This window comes from Scophthalmus maximus, chromosome 4 (assembly GCF_022379125.1).
Source record: "Scophthalmus maximus strain ysfricsl-2021 chromosome 4, ASM2237912v1, whole genome shotgun sequence".
NCBI lineage: Eukaryota > Metazoa > Chordata > Actinopteri > Pleuronectiformes > Scophthalmidae > Scophthalmus > Scophthalmus maximus.
Genome location: NC_061518.1, coordinates 22,584,405 through 22,607,426, shown reverse-complemented (window position 1 = coordinate 22,607,426; position 23,022 = coordinate 22,584,405). Strand labels below are relative to the sequence as shown.

General features: G+C 43.4%; 1 protein-coding gene and 1 long non-coding RNA gene across 3 annotated transcripts in view; one reads left to right on the top strand and one right to left on the bottom strand.

Annotated features, from left to right (window-relative positions):
- kif13ba (kinesin family member 13Ba) overlaps positions 1-3,357 on the bottom strand; it is a 51,314-nt gene extending 47,957 nt beyond the window's left edge. Inside the window, exon 1 of the mRNA XM_035628846.2 lies at positions 2,790-3,357. The gene's annotated coding sequence lies outside the window, so the exon portion shown is untranslated. The remainder of the gene's footprint in view (positions 1-2,789) is intronic.
- A 93-nt stretch (positions 3,358-3,450) lies between these two features.
- On the top strand, positions 3,451-13,109 carry LOC118302581. Of its 2 annotated transcripts, none has more exons than XR_007030588.1 (3): positions 3,451-4,205; positions 5,533-5,646; positions 6,139-13,109. It is a non-coding gene; the product is annotated as an uncharacterized LOC118302581 (long non-coding RNA). The 2 variants fall into 2 exon arrangements; XR_004790604.2 differs by having other exon boundaries at positions 9,084-13,097.
- The last annotated feature ends 9,913 nt before the right edge of the window (positions 13,110-23,022 follow it).

Genomic DNA, 23,022 nt, shown 5'->3' with positions numbered 1-23,022 from the left:
GACTGATATTTCAAATCGACGTTGATGATGACATCTTTTTTGAACAAATATGTGAAGAAGTGCCCCCTGCTCGTTGTATACCCCTTGTAACAAATGACTGTGGACTGCCTGTATCGAACGAAAATCCGTCTGTTTTGAGATGCGGCGATTGTCGGATTTGCAACGCTTGCAGCTGCAGGATTCATCAACCAGAGTCACCATTCGCACTCCACATTGATCGAGCCATTCCAATAAATGTTCCAGCAAGTTGAGTACGTCAATGTACAGCTCCAATCGAAACAATGACATTGTCACCTTCAGTTCCTCCCAAACCAGGAAGAGTTCCTCAGGGGAGAAAGTCCTCCCTGGGGTCATGAGGTCCGTGCAAGGCAGCGCAACGTCGGTGTAGATGAATGGCCGATCAGACTTTCGGGGGAGAGGTGTGCTGATTTTTTCCATGCAAAACCTCCAGGTTTGACACTGCCTGCAACGTCGCATTCAGCCAGCAAGTGCCGGATGAATCAGAAAAGCGCCACACCGAGTTGCGCGGACTGCTGGACGAAACGGCAGTGGTCGTGCAAGCGTTTAATTGTTAATGCAGTGTCATTCACAGTAGCAGCCCCGGGACTGGCCTCTGCCTCTCCGGCGCTCGGTGACTCGGTTGGTTCTGCTTCTGACCCAGCTTCTACGGCACTAAAGGGAGCTGAAGACTCCTCTGACTCCAACAGAACTTCTATCGATGACTCGGCTGATTCAGCTTCTGACACGGCGTTGAAGGGAGCTGCGGACTCTGACTCCAACAGAGCTTCTATCAATGACTCTGTAAGTCCAGCCTCTGACACAGCTTCTACAGCATCGGAGAGAGCTGCAGACTCCGACTCCAGAAGAACTTCTATCGATGACTCGGTGGATTCAGCTTCTGACACAGCGTTGAAGAAAGTTGCAGGCTGGGACTCCAGCAGAGGTTCTATCTGTGACTCGGTTGATTCAGCTTCTGACACAGCTTCTACATCATTGACGAGAGGTGCAGGCTCTGCCTCCAGCAGAGGTTCTACGGACTCTGGACTTTTCCCCCCACGCCGACTTATATCGGGGGGGAGGAAATGGTCGCAGGGGCTCCTGACGGTATTACAGACTGCATTGCCCACAAGGAAACCAATGGTTAGAAAGGGCATGTTGCTATTCCCTTACCTCTATTATGTTTGTGCGCCTGAATGAGGTGAAATTGCTCCTCCCTTTGTAGTGGTTGTGGTTACTGAGAGAGAATCCAATGTTCCGTCATACATGGACCAACCGCATGTGCTTTGAATCAAAAGCAGACACGGTGATGTCATGCTGATGTCACGTCCCTATTGAATCAAATGCATGGATCGTGACATCACATTGACGTGGCTATTCTATTGACCCAGGGACATGTTAAACAACCGAATTAAGAGCTTGTTGTTATTGATGTTTCTTTCCTTTTGATTGATAAACCAATTATTACTGCTGCGGTAACCTCGATTAAAATTTTAATACATAAATCTAATACATGTGAATGTATTAAAATGAGAATACGTGATTTCCTGAAGCATGTGTTCCTTAGACCATTATTCGTATCCTAATCTTTACGTCTGATAATTTTAGTGTTGTCACATGTTGTAGTCTTTGATGTTGTTTCCGCAAATGCCTCACAGACTCGTAAGTGACGTAGAGCCGGGCAGCCAGTACCAACCATTCATTGGTCGCAGTAGTGTTTTTGTAACTTAACTTCTCTAACATATTAACATCGCTCTACTCTAATAATTTTTCGAAAGAACAGTCTTAACTCTTCGGTTATCTGGCTGATGTACTGTTACCCTTTTCCACAGATTTCATGACGGTGTTATGGCCCAACTGATTTTTACGTTTACTGGTTTCCAAACCTAACAGCTGCAGATATGGTCCGCCTCAGTCAGCAGATTCCTCACTCATTCACAAATATATTATTGGCAATTTTCAATGTCACATCTCATATCAACTGCGGCGAATATGATTGTATAAGTAAGCACTAGTTCACAGTCACCTACGGGGTAAAAAACCTCTGAGAAAATATCATTCTTGCAAGATTGCATGGATTTGGATTCGATCTGACCACACCAGTCTTAAAACTGGAAGTCCCCGGTAATCACTGTAAGACATGCCAACTCTTTAATTGGTTGTTGTGTGTCACATTGATTATGTCAGCATCCAGGAAATGATTGGGGTACACCTTAATCAACTGGTTACCTTGGCTCATCTTAGAAGAAACCCGAATTTATCAAGATTGCTTTCACGATGCTTTGGCCACATTCACCACTACATTACAGCTGCCTACTACAGATCACATTATGACAAAAAAAATACTTTAAAACTGCAACGATCTAGCTCAGGCAAAACTTTCAAAACACACTAAATGATTACTAACACTGAGTCACAGGAAAAATAAAATACATGTGGTAATATTCTTACCTACAGTAGTGAAGGCATGGACTTAATGATATACAGTCACTCTCCTTCCTTTGGTGTGGCTCTATTGGATCGTAAAATACGCAGGCACCTTCTCTTATCCAACAGGTCCGAATTTGGTTTTGGTTCCAAGCCTCACAATTCAAACACAAATATCTGTACATCAGTATGTCCATATATGACGGTTGTGAGATTTGATGCAAACACCACAAGCTACATAACATAGCAAGATTCCAACGCTGTGTTTCTTATAATTCCACGACCAACTGGCATCGTACAATCACCCGAAGAAGAGCAAAAAAAAAGTTTGTATCAAACAGTGGCATACATAAATGATGTCATACCTTTGATGTTTTGCTAGCTAGCAAAAAGGCTACTCGTCACTGTGAGCTGATAAACGGCCTGTTCCAGCGCTGTTTAGCTTCAGCGGAGGGATTCTAATGTGAAACGGATTCAACCTATCAAATTCCACACAGTGTGTTCACCCTCTCACAGTGAGCGAAAGGTGTCGTTGACAGGGATTTGGAGACTGTCCGTTGATTCTCTTGGATCTGATGGTTCGTTAGACGTGTCAGTCATTCAGATTGACCAATGGGCTGCTGAGCTGTAACGTTGTGTCTCTGCCAGCTCTGACATCATTCCGCCGCACTACAAAGATTGTTTTTAGAGACAGATGAGCACCTGTCTATGTTAAAAAAGATGTATTAGATGTAACACACACTTACAGACATATAAGTGAAATTAAATGGGTTTTGCAGTGAGAAACCTTTGGAGATTCTTTCTGACCATGTCCCTACTAAAGCCTGTAACTTTGCTCAGGCACATATAATGTTCAGATGTTGTTCTATGGATTTCAAGAGGAATGGGCCTTATTACATTGGGGATATTCATTCTGAATGTCAGGCGGACATGAAATCTTTCATTTATGTTGTGTTTCATCTTCATTTACTCCCACACAGTAACATTTATTCCAATTTTCACCTCTGCTGAAATCTCACATTACCTTTATATAGATAAAGGCTCTGCCCCATGAGTTTCTAGTGGACTTTTATTCATTTTCCATTCCTTGTGTATCTCTAAGTTCCTAGTGTGTCTTTGCCTCAGTTAAGTTACTTTTGTTATCCCCTGTGTTTATGTTTTCTTAATTTCCCATTTTTCATGTTTGTTTGTTTTTGTGCATATAACCAATTACCGACATCTTCACTGATGTGTGAGTTGCGGCTCACTTGCTTGTTATTTTCTTTGGGCGGTTGGCAAACAACAAATTTGAGCATTGACGCCACCATCTGGTGTGGAGAGTGGATCAACATTGCTATCATTTACTTTTGTTTAAAAAAAACTAAAACCAAAACAAAACTAAAAATCTATATCTACACAATTACATTTGTTTGTCTAAGATACTGCAAAGGGATTTAACAACACTCATTTGAGTTCTTTTGTAGAATTTAAAGGAAAATCACGCAGCCACTTCCTTATGGATGGAGGTCAGGTCACGTATTTCCGGTCTAGAGTGGAGCTCCATTGGCAGACCCTTCTCGTTAGGTACGGAAACCACAACACCTGCTGCCCAACCGGGTGAGGACCGTTACGGTCAGGTTAGCGTGGTCAAGTACCGGTCAGGCTCTTTCAGCCCTGAGTCCATTTCTAATTGTACACGCTAGTCGAGGGACAAAGGGCGAATAACAACAAACGCTGCCCAGATGTGTTCAGGACCCCAGGCAGTCACGCGACACTTCCGGCTGGCGCTGTCAAACCCACAGGTCAAACCAAACGCAGTACACGTCGCACTTCCGACCCCTAGTTTTCAAAATAAACTAAATAAAAATAGACTACTGAATCCGATTCATTCATTCATTTATTGTTTAGTATCAGTGAACGATGACTTTTTCATTGTTTACTAAAAAAATCAACACGAACACTCATGATGGACACTAGTGTCCTCCTCTCTTGTATTTGCTAATCTGGAAATTTCAGCAGATAACATTTACAGTCATGTCTAATGACTGTAATTAAGAAATTACACAAAAATACAAAAGCAGTCTTAATATTTGCTCTCTATCTGATCACCATTTATTTATCTTTTTTTTTGAGGGGGGAATGTACAAGAAGTAGAGCCATATCCATCAGTGAAATGATTATTGCAGTTTTGATTTTGGTCCGAGACTGGAGGATTTCTGGCACCTGCTGGACATTGGTAGAACTGCAGGCAAGGCAGTACTCAACACAGGATTTTTCTACAATGATATACTGTGTGTGGGTCCTTAGTCCTCACAGTGTATTATACATAATATAGCTTGTGATTACATATTGTCAAAGCATCATAGAATGATATGGTATCAGACACTCTCTTGCCTGATATTCCGGTATTATTTATCATGTGATTTTTATTTGCTGTGTCCGAGAATCTCAAAGAATGAGTGCACAAACATTCAAATATCAGGTGATAAGGTTCGAACAATGGAAGGTCATATCATGCTCCCACTGTGAGTGTGAGCAAGTGTCTGCATGTGAAGCCAGATGGAACTGTTTTTTATTAAGGTTAAAAAATGAGAAAAGGGATGATGAAGGAATGTGCTGTGGTGAGGACCTGGGTTGTCAAATGAAAAAGCCCCCTGAGAATCACTGGACTGTAACATAAAACAATGTCATAAATAATAAAAATTGAAGACCACTGTATTAGTTTGATTCCAAAATACACACGTGCATGCAGACACTATTACACATCAAATTCCAGAATGTATTAAAATTACCTCAGTATTAAAATCCAATTCACTTTCTTAACTGGCTTATTCTTATTAGAGGCAGATTCTTAACCCTGCATGAGCAGAATAAAAGCCACATTATACTGTATGTAACAGCTAACAAATAAGTTTAGCCAGCCTCTACAGACTGCGAAGTGGACCTGGTCTCTTCAATCATCCATTTGAGAAGAAAAATAGAACCAATGTTCTTGCATCAACCAAAACTCTTCATAAATTGACAGTGTGATCATATACAAAACAGAGTAATCCAACAATTATTTGTATGCAGCGAGGAATTGTGGGGCGTTGTTTTCTCATTTAACTTTCACGTTTTTTTTCTTTACAGGAAGCCAAATGGGTGACCACATTAGACACCATGTCTATTGCTAGCTGCAGTTAAAGGGTCTTCGAGGAGCGGGAAGCTGCAATTCCTAGATGCTTGGAAACAAGTAAGACTCAGGTAAATATCAGTTTCAACCAAACCGTCCATAAAAAAAAAAAATCTGTATCCTTTCGCAATCGAATCTCAGTGGAGGGGTCAGAGGTTAGAGGAGCAGAGAGTAGTGGGTGTCTTGAGGGGGGTCTTGAACAAGATGCTGTTGCTTGTAATGTATAATCACTTGACACCACTAGAGGACACTCTGCTGCAACATGTAGCAACACAGATGTGTAATGTGGATTCACCATCGACATCGACTGCCTGTTAAAAGAAATCACCTACTGCATAACAGAATTTCTCACACGTTTAACTTTCGCATACTGTAATTCTTTATGGAAAAAATTGTTGACATTATAATTCAGACTAAGAATGCAAATGAAGGGTTTTCAGGAAATTCTGCCTAATATTAGTGGAGGTTTCCCTAATAATAATAAGTGAGCAGAGGTCACACCTTGCTCTCATTTCTACTAATCCTGACGCAACTTTGTTACTTTCCTAACACGATCTATAAAGACCGGGGATGATGATAATCGCAGAGACAAAGGGAACGTTCTACAAGACAAAGTGCACCGAACTCTGGTTGTCAGTGTTGAGCAGAGAGATGGTACCCTGCCCCTTTTTCCAGGAAGGCGTCACTGCTTACGTCTGAAGGACTGACTGGGTTGTCCGACTTTTTACTTATTTTTATGACTCACGGTGGGAATGTGAATGACCTGTGCCTCTTTATGAGTATTGGTGAAGTACCAAACACTGAGATTTAGAAATTAAAGGTTTTTTTTGTGATACTATTATGTCAAATGTTGACGTATACTCTGTCCAAAGAGTATGGTAAAGTTGTTTGGTTATAATAGTACTTTAAAGCTTTAAAACACGTAGACTTGTGCCAGTAATTGTTGATAATACTTGGTAATCGACAGACAAACACTGGAATCAAACAATACCAATATCAATGCCGAATGCGACCCATGAGCAATGGCTCCAGATTGAGTGTCCAGCTCCCAAGTGCTGGGAGTGTGGCGATGGCACCGTGAGGCTGCAGCACAATGAGGCGGCATTCCCTCTGGGGAGAAAGAGGGGCAGGGTTTCCAGTCGGGGCGTGTTGTCTGCATCCTACAGAAAGACGGGGCAGAAAACCAAGAGCTCCCCCTAAACCCAGTGAGTGTCACCTTCCCTGCGACGATCGGCTTGCTGAAGGCGACTCGTGGACAGGTGATAGCAACGCCCATCGCCGTCAGATGTTTCATTATCTGAAGAGTCAAATGGACTTCAGTGAGCCTGTCTTATTGAGGCCAAAGCTGTTGAGCGAAGGCCCACGGACAATGCGTTGTGATCTTTCACCATTCTCTGTGCCTGACAGAAAAGTCAGCGATAGATAAGCACGTGCACAGTATATGTTTAAGGACACTAAATACTAAAAGTATCCCAGCCGCTAGTCTGAAGCATTATTTTAAAATTCTCAGTTAATACTCCAGCCTTTAAGTCAAGCGCACTCCAATTTCAGTCCTCTGCGCCCATACCCATTCCCCGTTCTGCACGTGGCCACTGGAATGACATGTTCTGCTGGAAACAGCAGGCTTGAACTGAAGAAATGGGGAGCAGGGGACAGGGGAGAGAGAGAAAGACGTCACAGCTTTCATCATGACACATAAGTGACTGGATAAAAAAAAAAAAATGCCCCACAGGTCTGTTTACTGTCCTTCGAGCTGGTTAATTTAAAGTAAATATTTGCACCCCACAGCTGACGGAGACCTGGAGGGCTGAGGGTGATTAAGACACCCATGGGGTTTCTCCTATGCAAAGGGCAGGGGCTTTGAAGACTATTAAGAGCGCTCCTGCCGTTTATTTTATTCAATTTCAATCAACACAGTCCACTCTGGGTAATGAGGAATTAGCCTCTTGTTATCTCCCTCGCACAGACACGGTACACATACAAGTCAGGTGAGGGGTCGGGTGAGTGGAAAGGGGAAGACGGGGGACAGTTAAAGCATCATTTTATGGTTGATTACAGCGTGAATCTAATTTGGGTACAGTGCAGTGTTTTACTAAGAGAACAAGAAATGTCCACCTCATGATGGTGCAAGAGAAAAAAGGCCTTTGGACCATCAATGTCTGGGGGATTCATCCGACCGACTGACATCACAAGAGCCATGATGCTCGTTTGCCAAACCCCCCCCCCCCCCACACTGAACTACCCTGTTAGGGTTAGGGAAAACTGATTAGGTAATGTACAAGTGCCCATCTGTCAACACGTACATTCAAAAATAAACTAAAGTGCGACGTTGCAGCCCAACCCTTCTATACCCCAAAAATTCATAGGTATTTTTCGGTAAGTATTATTAGGTAACGGGGTAGATAGGTAAGTATTATTGATCAGACATAAACATAACACTGTAAATGTAATCAAATGATGCACAACAAGTGATCCTGCATTCCGACCTTGTGTGTATTTTTGGCGACGGCATCTTGTACACAGCTAGATGTAGTTCAGCCAGACAGGATAGACTCAGCCCCTAACGTCAACCCTCTTCGTGTCGAGCGCGTCACGCCAGCTTGTCTTTCTTTCTGCAATTGGCCTATTTTCCGACTAGTATACAGTAAATTGCTGCATTTATACAGCGCTTTTCTTAGCCTTAGCGAGCTCTACACTACAGCATGTGTCACATTCAGCCGCTTCATAATTTTAAAAGCGGTCGTTCCAATGCAAAACTAAATCCCAAAACTGTATTGTTTTTTAATACAATTTATTTTGTTTAGGTATCCAAATTTAGCGGGAATGCGTTGGTGGACATCCTCATCTTTACCGTGTGTCTGTGTCTGTGTGTGTGTGTGTGTGTGTGTGTGTGGGTGTGTGGGTGTGGTGATGTGAGCGATAACGATAGAGGGGTGGAGGGGGAAGGTCTGACTCCTTATCTGCCGCTTCGTTAAGATGACACGATTACAATAATTGTTCCCGGACCCTAATCAGACCACAGCAGGAGATGGTGTATGTGTGTGTGTGTGTGTGTGTGTGTGTGTGTGTGTGTGTGTATGTGATGATTGCCTGAAAAGATTTTTCAACATTATTTAAGCTGCTCTACAGTTTAGACAATAGATTCAACAGTTTGGTCTGAGCAGCCTGATTGGTTCACAGCTTCAATTCACGGTTTCCAGTTGTTTTTCGAGGGTTTGAGAGTTGTCAGTTGTCCTCCTTACAGATGCAGAGTCTCGATCCCCTGCTTCTCATTAAAGGCGGATGGGGTATAAGTCCTTTTTTTTCTATACATCAGAGAAAGTTTTTGTTTTTTCCATTACTCTCCAGTAATCAGAGCTCAAAGGCTGAGAGTTGTTACTGAGGCTCAGGAGGGGCACCACACATTCCTTTTCCCAGGGTGTAGATAGTGATAATGTGGTGTATTAAACGTTCCGGGTGCTGTGGACATTAACCGAGCTTTTCTTGTTTCCCCGTCTGTCTGCGGCAGACAGTCAACAGTCGCCAACAGGTTACTGGAGCCAGCTGGTGATTGGCGCGCTGCTTGGTCGAGTTCCCAACAGGCCTGAGGAATTCCAGGTGGGACGGAGGTGTAATTGAGTGATGCTACCCTCAAGCAGTGTACCTTACACACACACACACACACACACTGTTACATTGCTTTTTCTGCTAATGATGTCTGCTACTGAAAACGGATTTTTACTCTTTAGCCGTCGACAGTCACTCAGTCAAGGTTAAAAACAGGTTAAAAACAAGGCCGTGTGTCAGACTTGCAGAACTTGAGGGGAAACTACTGTTGTCTATCAGACAGACCAGTTCAGGCCAAAACTTGAAAACATCCTCATTGTAATCATCGTAAAACAGATCAGCACAGTTGATGGACACAGAGAGAGACACTTTTTGCTGTCGTACTCAAACTGGAGCACCCCATCATTCAGTGATGGTTGACACGTGAACTTGAGCGGGGAGCAGTCCACCTGAGGACGTTGTCGTGACCTGAGCGGCGTGATGTCATCCCATCTATGACAAGGGGCAATGCAATGCATCAAACCTCCCTCATCCGCCGAACCTGAACCAAAAAGCACCAGCCAACCAAACCCTAATGGGATCTCAAATGGTTGCTTAATATAATTGTCTTTATTGCCTATTGCCTCTGTGGAGGGCATTGCGGGGGTTAGGGCTGCAGTTAGTGTAGGGTGTGTGTGTGTGTGTGTGGTGGGGGGGGGGGGTCAGGAGGCAGTGGAGATTGCTCTTTATAGCCTCGGTGGCGGAGGTCCATGCCAAAATATGGCCGTCCATTACAGCGGGCTCTATTAGGTTAATGACTTTAGCAGCTTTATGGCCATGAGCTCATTACTTAGACAGGCCAATATAATCAGCAGCCGCACTGGAGCCCACCGACAGAGCAGACAGGTCTGTGGGTAAGAAACGGACCCGAGGGTTTTCCCCTGTGCAGCCTGGGAGACACTCGTGGTATGTCTTACACTCATCTGTCGTCTTACCAGGAGCGGCACACAATTCTGCATTAACATACATGCTCTATACTCTAAATTTGCTCCCAGGCAAATAATGTCCACGAACTTTAATGATTGCAATGGCCAATAAATAAAGTGGACACAAACGACGTCTGTGCCATTACACAGAAGGACAGCCATTTAGTATTTAAAACCTGAGAGTTCAAAAAACAAAACAAAAAAACAAACAAACAATTAAAATGATTTATAAATGAATGGTTTGCATTTTCAATAGCTCACTCACTCATTTATGAATTTATTGAAATTAAACCACCTCTCATGTGTCTGTGACATCCTCTCACATCTTTCACAGGTGTAAGTTTGTGTAAAAGGCCTTAGCAAATCCCTTAGCACCCTTATCAGTGAGTATTTTGCTCTAATATGCATATTTCAAGGTTTGCATTTTCAATAGCTCACTCATTTATGAATTTATTGACATCAAACCACCTCTCATGTGTCTGTGACATCCTCTCACAGCTTTCACAGCTGTTAGTTTGTGAAAAAAGGCCTAAGCAAATCCCTTAGCGACACAGTCCCTTACACAGTAACGCTGTTACGTGTCTGTGAACGCCTGTCCACAGTGGGAGGGCATTTTCCACTGTCAGGATCAAGCAGATCTGTGCTGTGTACAGAAAATGTGGACATTCACTTTCGTAAAAACTCACAGTGAGTTCCATAAATAAAAAGATGTTCCTTTTGTACTTTTCTTTTGTTTGTATTTGTTCAACTACTACAATACTACACCTTTATTTATAAAAAGGATGTGGCTTTGTTTTGTATACTGCTAAGACGACCCTAGAAAACAGGTCATTGTTCAAAGTCAAAAAACATCAAACATTATTATGTTAGTTTTAATAAATTTAAAAGTCCTGTACCTTTCTCTGGCATTTCTACTTTCTTGCTGTATGGAAAACCTACTGAACCGTGACACCACTGTGTGGTATGTGAACCGTTACACCCCTAGTATGCATGCTTGTGTTATTTAAAATGGCCTCCAATAGACAGGCAGTGATGAAAAGCAGCAGCAGCAGCAGCAGCATCATCATCATCGACTGTTCCTGCATCAGCTCATCGGCCTGCCGCTTCCTGGGTGTGCAGTGTTCAACAGGGAGCTGCGGGAGTTTGCTCGGTTCATCTCACCGGCGGGGTTATTTTTAAACCCAGGGTTTGATCGTACACAGCGGTCTATCATTTAGGGAAGTGGAAGTAATGCCGAACGGTTCCTTTTGAACCCTCAGTGCCAGTGCTTTTGTAAAACAGCTGAGTCACTGTTTAAAAAAAAAAAAAAAAACTTATCACGAGCTGAAAACAATGGGCTTACTGACCTTCAGTGGTTTCACTTTAACCTTTGCCACAGCGTTGATGTCAAGCACCACAGGGCAGTGATTCTCAGACTGGGGGTCCGACTCCACTGGGGTCACGAGACGATTTCCTGGGGATTGCCAGATGTTTGTGGAGATACATAAACATAACCTTTCTTACGGCTCAGGGGAAGAGAAAAAAGGGACGTCGTACTCACCTGCCTGATTATCCCGGTGGGTCACCACTCAAAGGGCAGAAAGTAATGATCACACCCTGCAGGAGGAGGGTGTGATCATTACTTTCTGCCGTGTATTATAGGCCTAGTGTGTAGGATTTAGGTTGATCCATCAGCATAGTCATTATCACCTGAAACTAAAAATCAGTTTTCGTCAGTTTAGAATGAGTCCTTCATATCTACACAGGGAGCGACTCTTTAACTACTATGACTTTCTGTTATATCTACGTGGAATCATGCATTTGTCTGTCATACTTTGCTTAAGACAATAGCTTTGTTCGAGAAGCGATCAGGGTTGTTCATTAATTCAAATGGTTCAACGGCATGTACAGCCACTTTCAAATAAACTGCTCCCACAACTTACTTTCTCACTTTATCATCATCTTTCATTTTCCATTTTCAACTGTTCCCATATTACCAGCCAAGACACAGCGTCAGCTCTGCATTTCCATGAAATGTGAGGCTTTGAGGTAGGAAATTTGAATTGGGATTTCTTACTGGAATGATTGAACTTTTTTCAGAACATTGATATTCAACTCAGTCCTCTCAAGATTGTCTTCACCCTTTAAAGAGGACCTTACATGAAGTGCTCAGTGCTAATCTCCAAATTCAGGCTCTGTGTGTGTTTCCGTCTGCATGCATGTACGAGCTGTGAGCCGAGAGTTTTGTGTGCGTGTGCGTGTGTGTTAGAGAGAGACATGGCGTACCGTCCGGGGAACACTGGTAGATAACAGCATGCTTCTGTTCTCTGCTCTGCTGAACACCAATCACGTCCTCTTTCAGATAAAGCCCAGGGCAATGAAAATAGACTAGTGAATGTATGTATGCAAAAGTGTTATTTATTTATTTTATTTTTTTTGTATGTGCAGGGATGTGTGACAATGAACTGTTTTAAAAGCCTGGAATTAAATATTTCTGCACTCATGCCGATCCAGCTGTCTTTGACTCACTTTTCTCATCACGGTTTGCGCTGACCCTCAGGTGCCTACAAACCGTCGGTTTGGGCAATTCTCACTCCCTGATGCTTTGGCCTGTTGCCCACATCCAGAGTTCTTGGCTAATGGTTCTGACCTCTATTAGTGCCCCTTTCCGTCACAGACTCACCTCTTCCATCCTCCTCCATATTATGGAGTCTCCTCCGGTTCTGCTCCTGGCTCCTCCTGTGCCGCAAATCCGAGGTTTCCTCTCAACTATCCTCCTCTCCTCCAAGTCTTGGAAGGATGCCACTGACTCTCCTGTTGGCAACATCAGGGTCGGATCAAGACATCGTGGCACTCCAGTTGGGATTAAACCGTTATGTGGTTGCACTATGTGGCACAGGGAGCACAAGGTTTGGTGAACATAACCTGAAAAAAAGGAATAACTGGAAACCCACCACAATGCCTTGAGGTGTTGACTCGTGCCGCTATGGTTAGGACGTGACATGAGAGGCGGATTCAGGCTCCACTTTTACATTTGCAGAGCACACCAATGAAGTAACCGAGGACATGAAGATTACACAATTGCATTCTGACGCTTTTGCATATGGGTAAGTTGTAAATGGACACATCTAAACACGGTTGAGCCTCACAACAACCTTTTAATGTGACTTCCACATGGTTGCACAGAATGTGATTTTTCTATTGCCTCCTCCATACCAGTGGTTCTCGACCTGGGGGGCTTGCTTGGGTTGTGGGGCAATTTACGAGATAGAAAAGTCAAAGCAAAACACTACACGTATCTGAATTCTTTCTGTTTCTGTTTGCCTCTTCTCTCTATCTGTATGTGTGTGTAAAAAGTAAAAATTAAATACTTAACGAACTACACTTATTGGAAAAACAGTCGCCTGATTCAATGCACACATTTGCATTTTAATGAGAGAACGCCGTCTCCTTGAAGCCCACGGTGCTTTAAAAAAATGTACAACATACTTTTATTATCAGTAGGCCCCTTTTTTTTTAACCCCTTTTGGAGGCATTTGGTGATGACTTTCCTCAATCATCTCTCCAAGTCCTCTTTGTCTCATCTTTCGCTCCTCTCCTCGGCCTACATGTGGTATAGCTCCTGACTTGTGAACAAACTATTTTCAACACTTGCTTTACATCAAATTACCTTTTTTGAATTTGCAAAGATGACATTCGTTTGTCAGTTGCTGTTTCCTCCACACCTTTTCTGCAGATAGCACAGCGCTACGTTTACTTGCATCAGACAGATTTTTGAATATATGTTCATATTCATGTTTTGTTGATTATTCTTTGATATTGCAGCGACTGATATTTTCCTCTTTTTTTCCCCAGCAGCCGCCAAATTCACCTGGTAACATCTGTTGGATTTGCCTCCCCCAGGTTGTTACCAGTCAAACCTCCACCTCAGCCTATTAATAAAGCCTCCCGGCTCCATCGCTGATCCGCCTCCGTCCAGTTAAGGAGCACCTGGCTGGGGAGGGAGCACACCCGTTCACTTGACGTAGAATTCCCAGATGCGTCCGTGTGGCCATATATCATGGAATGCTAAATTCCTTTCTCCGTCTGAGCCTCCTCCTCCTATTATAGTCATCTTGTTTCCTCCATCACAGTTCCATTGAACAACTGACTGCTAGATTATCGACGCTCTCACCAATGAGCAGCTGACGACTCCCTGCTATGACTAATGGGCATTGCATTGAATTTACAGTCCCATCCCGGCCCTCTGTCATCATTAAAGTCGATGGATGCAACGGGCCGTCACATGACACTGATGGAGAAATATATTTATACAATCTTTTGCTCATGAGTTCTAGCCGATGCGGCCATCGCAGTGTGACTTTTAGTGGCTGATAAATCAGCCATCGTGGTGGAGGTGGGCTTAGCGTCTAAATTGGCTTAAGCTTTGACATCTTCTGCTCAACAAAGCTAGTCGCAGTGACAAGAGCAGCAAAAACTGTGATCGCCACTGTTTTCATGATCATTTTCACTCAACGCCATTGGATGAGGCCCAATGCTTCCTCTCCCGTGATGCCTGTTCTGATGCCACTGACCAATAAGAAGACTTGATCAGAATCAAAGTGGATATGTGGAGACAATAAAGAAGCATGCTTTTTCAAATGTGTGGAAATAGGAGGTGAGAAAATCGGAAAAACAAAATGATACAAATTGAACTTCCCCTTTTGAATCATTCAACTTTAAACCTTCAAATCAAAAGCTCCTTTTGTCTAACAAATATAAAAAATGTAAAAATATTTCCAGTGTGATATAGCAACGTTTACATAACACACTGGTTTGTCCTCATCATAACACCCTTGTATAATCATCTTGTAATGTTTATTGAGAAATGTTAAGTTACCGTGTGACACAGCAATCGGACTAAAGCCCTACGCATCAATGCAAGAGCCGTTTTGTTTCAGAGTCTAATAAATGGATCATCAATTGGAAAGTAAGATGACTTTTTGCCTGAAACTAACCACACAATCAAACATAACACTGACTTCAAGAATAATTTCCTCATGTTGAAGATAACATGCATCTAATACTACTCATAAGTAGTATTAGATGATTGCATCGATGAGGTAAGTTATAATTGGCATGGCATTGGCAATATACAGTAGGTGAGTGAACCAGGTTTTCAATGTTTTAATTTACAACACAGTGTGGCGCAAATGGAGACATCCATTGTGAGGAAAGGTTGCAGTGCAGGCAGAGGTCAGGCTCGTCTTAAAGGTCACGGAAACAGCTCATGTTGCAGCCCAAGTTAATGTTCCTTTGCAAATGCATCAATGAAGAAACTGTTGAAAGAATGAACAATGGTGAATGAAAGGCTGTTTTACCCTTTTTAATCTTTCCATCAACCTTAAAGGCCCAGTGTGTAATTTTTGTACTTTTCTGGCGGCATCGGGTGGTGAAGTTGCAGACCGCAACCAACTGAGCAGGTGACATTTTATGGTGGTGCACTGCTAATTCCATTTCCGGTTTCCTGCAGCGCTGAAAATTCAACATGAATGTGACTTATTCTGGACCGTTTTCTGCAAGCGTTTTTTTTAATGCTGCAATCCATTACACCTCGAAACCGCTCGGAATTTGGACCAGGGAAGTCGGGGTGGTGATTTTTTTCCGACCTTCTGAGTTGCAGTGGAACCGGAACGCAGCACAACACGACGATTTACACGGAGGTCGGGTCCCCGTAATGATATTATATTTAACTCATTCACAGTTGACAAAAAGAATCTGTTCTTTGTTGAAGGTGAATATATATATATATATGAACACACAATTATGGACGATATATTCAATTTCTGTGAATACGTTCTTCTAAATATAACACACTGTAGCTTTAAGTAAGAAGAGGAAAATAATTGAATTCACTGTGCTGATCAAAAGCTCAGCAGCAACTGGCAACTTTCAAGGAAGAATGTTTTCTATTGTGTGCCTAAGATGATGTAATGAATCAACCAATAGGGAATTTCAACATGATTTTGACCATCTTATTTGCTTTCTTACATGACATGTGCTTTAGCGATGATTGAATCTTTAATCGCTTAAATGAAAAATATATATACATATCAATAAGTTAATGCGAAATCGGAATATTATATTTCTCCCCTTATTGGACAAAAAAAAAGTGGGGCAGCATTGTTCCAGTGCGCACCAGCAGCACGACTCCCATGTGTGCAAGAACTGACACCTTGACAGTCACATCCACAGCGACTCAGGGAACGGTCAGTTAAGACCATTGCCCTCACTAACATTCACTGGAAATGAAAAGCCCCAATTACTGATTTATGCAAAAAAAAAGCGGTTAATTTCCAACAAATTCACTCACAAAAGATTAATAATTGGATGTACTTCAGCTGGGAATGTAATTTTTTTGTAAACATGGCAGTGAGCTATAAAAAATGTACAAGGAAGCTGTTTTGGCTCAGCGGTGAGCAAACACTTACATCACGAAGAGTATGACCATTAACCTTAATAGACAGCACCTCAATCGGATGGGAAAGAATGGCAGCAGTCTGCGGTGGCGAAGAAGGGGGAAGTCACAGTAACCTTTTTGGCATCTCGGTCGGTGGGAAAATGACTAGTCTGACGCCTCCTGAATGAATCACATCTGTGACATTTAGTCCATAGAGGTTTTCACGCACGGTGTGGTGGCTGGCAACACCCCCACACCGGCAACTAAACAACACCCACGAGGCATGAGGAAGAAAAGCTCACGATTGTCGAGTATGGGAGACTTAGACACTTTCTGGAGCGTTTGGTTCAGGCGGTTGTGTCACGTCAAGTCTTCTGTCATGCGGTCTCGGTTATTTAAGGATAATAACTTACATTCTTTTTGGAAATCCATCTAAAATTGTTCCTCACTCCATGGTAACGCCATACCTTTTCCACTTGAATGGGTGCAATGTGTTTTTATGACGACAGGGAATGGAACAAAAAGAACCTCCCAACCCTTCATCAACATCTTTGCCCCCCCCCCCAAAAAAAACCTACTTTCTTGTTGAGGCTCGGGTGTAAAAGTCAATGAATTCTTTTAACCAGGTCTCGATTGGATCAGGCCTCACAACGTCTGGCAGGGAGAAGATAAGACCTGTTATCTCTGTCCAACAAACCTGCAACCTCCCTCTGTCCTCCCCATGACTGGACCAGAGGAAAGGGAAAAGGAGAATAAGAGAGAAAAGACAAAACATGAATTTGCATTAAAAATTTCCAATGGTGGTAATTACGCAAAAAAAAATATAAAAACTGTTACCTTGATCAAGAAAATCTCAGAATCCGAAAGAATTCAGAAAAAAATATTTTTAGGCTTCCTACTAGTGTGTAGTCGAATACGATGAGATGAAAATGGGCAAGGTGCCACAGCGACCAGTCAGACAAAAGGAACAGTATCCCGAACTAACAATTAGATAAGCTAAGTAGAGTTAAGTTAAGCAGACCACCGACAAGGAGAATAGTTTGGAGGTCTTTAATAAAACTTTCACAAGAGTTTATGTGCCAACGGTGCAGAGTCAGGTCGGCAGGTGAGCAGGGGTGAGGGTACATGCGAGTGGCTGGTCGTATGGTGTGGTGACTGCGGCCTAGAAGAGGCCGGCTCGGGGAGAACAAAGAACTCAGGCTGGCAATAAAGCATACCTGCCAACACTCCTGTTTTTTCTGGGTTTCTCACGTTTTTTAGCCCTATCTCCCGGACCCCTCCCGGTTTGTTATTTCTCCCGGGAAACTCCCGTAATTTGCATGGCCCAAACTCCTTTATAAATAATCGGACCAATATGTTTGTCTAATGTTGACCAGTTGCCAGATCTTGTATGAAACGCATCCTATTCACACAATCCACACACCTACAATTTTCAACCCGTTTGTCACCTCAACCTGGCAAACTATAACCCAGTTGCGCAGTTGATCTGCCGATAATGGCAGGTGAAGGCGGTGTTCCTGCAAAGAAATCAAAGTATAGCTGTAAATTTCAACAGTGTGGAACCTCCACGCTTTTTGTAAGGTGCGTCACACTTATTTTAATGTAGAGCACGGCGGGAAAAATGACATTACCCAGCACATTAAAACACAGCGGCACCATCGCGCAGGAGAGGCACATAAGGGCGCACAGGCAATTTCATCCTTCATCACGAAAGGACAGACAGAGGCAGAAAACGTGATGCAAGCTGAACTCAAGATCGCAATGTAAATAATACACCCCCCCCCCCAGCGGAAAACGTCATGAGGTCAAGGAAAGGTGTAAAGGAGGACTGATAGGACTTAGGAAAAGACGACAGCGCTGCTCAGAGAATCTGACTCCACTTTCATTATACTGCGTCATAACGCGTCGGCGAAATGTTATTGATGTGCGTCTGCCGTGGTGAATCAATCATTTACATCAGATGCGAAGGATTCATATGTAACAGTAACTGACATGATGACGTGCGTCTCTTCTGGGTCATATTCATACTCTTCTACTTCTTCTACTTCTACATCTGATTGAATCGTTTACGTCCGTGCATGGCGCGTCACGTTAAATATCGCTGCCGCAATGAATTGTGGGGCGTCTTTATCTCCTTACTCTCACAAAGGAAGCTCCGGTGATCCCTAAGGAGATAGGAAAGGAAGCATTGAAGCTCCTAGACCTATGCATTTAGAGCATACGAACAGCTCTTATCATGGCTGCTGATCATAACACGTCAAGATTTAGGAAACTTCCTAAGCCAATTTGACACTTCGACCTCAGCCCATACGTCACACGGAGCCCACTTGGAGAGTAGGGGGAAAGTGGGCGGGGGATGAGCGGGGGATTGAAATGGAACGCATGCACCTGCCCTTGTCCACCTTCAGCCCAAACTATCATGGATCGACCGCCAGTTGTAGGCTTAGCAGTATACTGCTTCTTATAAATAATCAGAAACACCTTTAGACTCATTTCAAAGAGACAAAGACGATTGCAAGATGTCGGCACCTGGTAAATAGCTGCATCCGTCTTTGATTCAGAAAACCTCTGTTTGGGATCTGTATCACGATTATCATCACTGTTATTGCTGTACTTCTTTAGCGGTGAGCAATCGCGTTTTACATACATTACTGTCACCCACCCCTGGATGTATTCGCTTGCACCAAATCCACAACTGCAATGCATTGTGGGTGATGTCCACCTTTCAAGTGACCATCGTTGTTCACTCGCTCCCTCAGCCCTCCCAGGGTCGATCTCACGCGGTTCCCTTTAGTTTTTCAGACAGCTGGAACGACACTTATGAGGGCAAGTGCTGAGGGCAAGTGAACGAGGGCACGTTGAACCACTGGTGAAACGCAGCCTCAGTCACACCCCACTCAAAAGGGTGGAGAAACTCAAAGAGGGACAAATAAAAAAGATGTATGAACTTGAAACTTCTGGCACAGAAACCGTACTAACTTGCAGCAGATCATCAGAGAAACTCGCCTGTCGATAATAAGAAGCTCCGTCGACAAGAAGCCGCTGTCAAGAAGTTGCATCTTCACCAGAATCTGTCCTGACTCTCACAAAGTTTAGTCTAGACTCACGGTTGGGTGCCCTTTGCCCCGGATTGCTGAGACAGAGACTGGATGACGGACGTTTCTATGGAGACAGCAATTCTGTCTGTGAGATGGGGACACGTGATTCTGAGAGTTTACATACATCGCTCGGAGGGTTTTCTTTGGTACACCAATGCGTCGGCCACTTGTTGATGCGTGTAACAAACCAGAAACATATACTGAGCTCCTGTAATAAATACTTCTGCTTAAGAAGACATCGACGGCCTCCGTCTCTCTGATTCAACTGCATGAATTTTTCCATCACAACCCCCAGATGGAGCAAGATGATTTCATGACAATGAAACAAATAAAAAAAGAAATAAAAAAGAAATTCTCATGCATGATAATTACACAAAGCTATTGATATATGCTGTTGTTCCAGTGTTCAAATGGACATTTTGATGAAGAATAAGAACGTCAGTGAGTTCAATGGGTCATTTTACAAGAAGTTTTGAATCACAAGGAACATCAAGATGCAATGTCGACTTTGGCTGCACCACAGTCTCCGATGAGCTTTAAATGATGTTGTTTTTGTCTCCTGGTTGTTTTGAATCGGACTAAAATTAGCATCTGTTGTCGTTCTGTCTAATTTACTGTTCAGCTATAAGCCATTTCCCACAGGAAAAGTCCTAATGAGTATTTAATTAATGACATTGATTCATTTGCAGGAGGAAAAATCTGCTCCATGGATCAGACCCTGCGATCAGACCCTGCGATCAGACACAGTGATGCGTCCTCTCTGTTTCCCGGTCCTTGTTGCCGTCGCTCATTGCGCGTTTCCCACTCCCCCGTTTCTCCACATCTCTTTTTCCTGTGTCACAAGGCGTTTAAGATGGACCGGCGATGTCTCCGCTGCAGAGAGAGCACTTTTCTCTGAGATGTTGTTTGGCCTAATTGGCAGTCGACTGGATGCAGTTGGCTCCACAATACAACCTAATTGCTCGTTTAACATTTTGTGTCTCTTTTTCAAAATTGCCGAAAGACAAGAATGTTTCATCAGGGGTGGAGACTCAATGAGGCGAGGCAAATAAGTCAACATTGTACACCGTCATTATTGTGGGCGTGATCGTGTGATGCTGCAGAGGTTTACGTCTTCCGTTTAGTTAAGTCTCTCAAGATGGAGGAGAGCGCGAGCTCGAACTGAAGGAGATATGCATCGGGCGGCTCTGCCTCTGCTCTTATCGCAATGTAATATTTGCGCTTGGTTAATTTCATTTGTGTGTGAGTTAATTATTTGATCTGAGCTCATTTGGGCAGAGTTAAATCAAGTTGAATTATTTAATTCTCTCTGGTAATGTCCTCAAACTAAACCAAAGAAATTGTTAGGCGATCACAAATCGTACGTTCGCCCTGCATGAACGTCGACCGATGAGAGACAGCCTTTTTTGAGGTGCACGGGGGAAACGAGATGCTGTGTGGACACTGGACTGGACAGAAAGTGTTGGATGAGCGGGCAGTGGACCTGACGAGTCTCGACTGTAGGACGGTCCTTAGGATTACCTGAGCAGGCCGCCATCTGTCCTCTGATGGTTATCTGCTAATGAACCGCTGACCAGATGAGACAAACACGGTAATGGCGTATTGACCTCCAGAGGGCTGTCTTTTACGGCTGCAACCGCCACTCTGTCGCAACAAAGGTTCTGTGATTGGAGGGCGGAGAGGCAACATTTTTGACCACGCATAACGAAAAAAAACACTGCCTCATAATATACAAGCTGCTGTGAATAAGGACATAGTTCAACATCTTTGGAAACACACTCATTATACTATATAATATTGTTAAATGTGAAATTGGAGACAGGAGACTTAGCACAAACACCTGGTGGCAGGTGGGGAAAACCTGGCTCTGTTCAAGGTTCATACTATATGTCAGGGGGGTGACACACCTGACTTTTTCCTAAGCAGTGATGTTCCGGAGTCTCCGATGGTTGCCTGGCGACTTTGCATCCACGACGAGACTTGACTTAACTTTTTTTTCCACATTGGTTGTTGTATGGATTAAAGATATAATAAACTGAGCTCTGGAGGTGCTGGTTTGCCGACTGCTTACATTTGGACCGAAGTGGGCAAGCAAGTGTCCCCATTTCCGCTTTTTGTGCTAAGCTCACCACCTCCTGGCTGCTGCTTGTGTGCAGCAGTGATGTCAAAATGTGGGATTATTCCTTTAAAGACAAAAATGTTGGCCTTTTCCATTACAACGTGCATGTGGGTGTGTGTGTGTGTGTGTGTGTGTGTGTGTGTGTGCGTGTGTGTGTGCATGTGTGCGTGTGTTTGTGTGTGTGTGTGTGTGTGTGCGTGTGTGTGTGCAAGTAGACTGACGAGGCAAACCTGCTTCGGTTTTTAGATCCCATCTCACACAGCCTCTGTTGGCTTGAGGAAATCAAACATCAAACATGCACAGGAAATACTCCAGATCATCAGGTTGACACGAATCCTCATGAGGAATGACCTCTGGAAAACCCCATTTTAAGGTCGAACCCTCTCCTCTAACTTCAGCTGTTGGTGACATGCATTCAGACAGCTCCAGACTCTGAAAAGGTCTGAATATTCAGCCAGGACAGAGAACACCATCCTTTTGAACATCTTGTGATTCTCGTCCGTTCCAATTTAGTCATTATGACATTTGCAAGAACCAGTCCCAATAGTTGATCCCATGTACCCACTATCTGTTTTAGGTTTTTAGGTTTTTTTCTATGAAACTCGTCCTGGCTTAACTATCAGACTTGCATGTCAGCGGATGCTGACTGGGTAGCATCGGGGTGGAGCTACAAGGAAGACCGGAGAGGGACAGGGACAAAGAGAAGGAACACAACTGTAACAATATACAGAATAATCGCGTCAGTGCGGTTCATTCATTGCGCGGTAAATCAATTTCCTCATAGCTTTGAAATATATTCATGAAGATACTGATTAGTGAAAGTGTGTGTGTGTGGCTGTTTGGCCATTTCTTCCGATTTGCTTTGGGAGAATAATGTGCCTCTCCTTTAAATCTTTTATGACCTCAAAAAAAAAATAAAGATCAACAGACTTTTAAAGGATCTGCAAACCTTTTTGGTTTTTTTTACATGAGGGTAACGTGTGTTCATGTTGCATCCGTATGCTTTCAAGGCTAAAGTGAAGTAACCCCAATCAGAGCCCGCCCTTATAATGAATACCGGACTGTCTCATGAAAAAGAAACTGTAGAACACAAAGTTGGTGCCATTCTTTTTGCTTCCAGCTTTGATTTTGGTTTGGGAGCAGAATGACAGCAATGCGGTCCTGCCACTGGGAAGACGAGAGGTTGGAGGACGTCTGACAGTCACTCTCATGGTGTGGTTGAGGAGTGGCAGCAACACGTCATAAAAACTCTCCCCAAACTATCCTCAAAGTTAAATATGGCATCTTTTTGTGTTTATCGA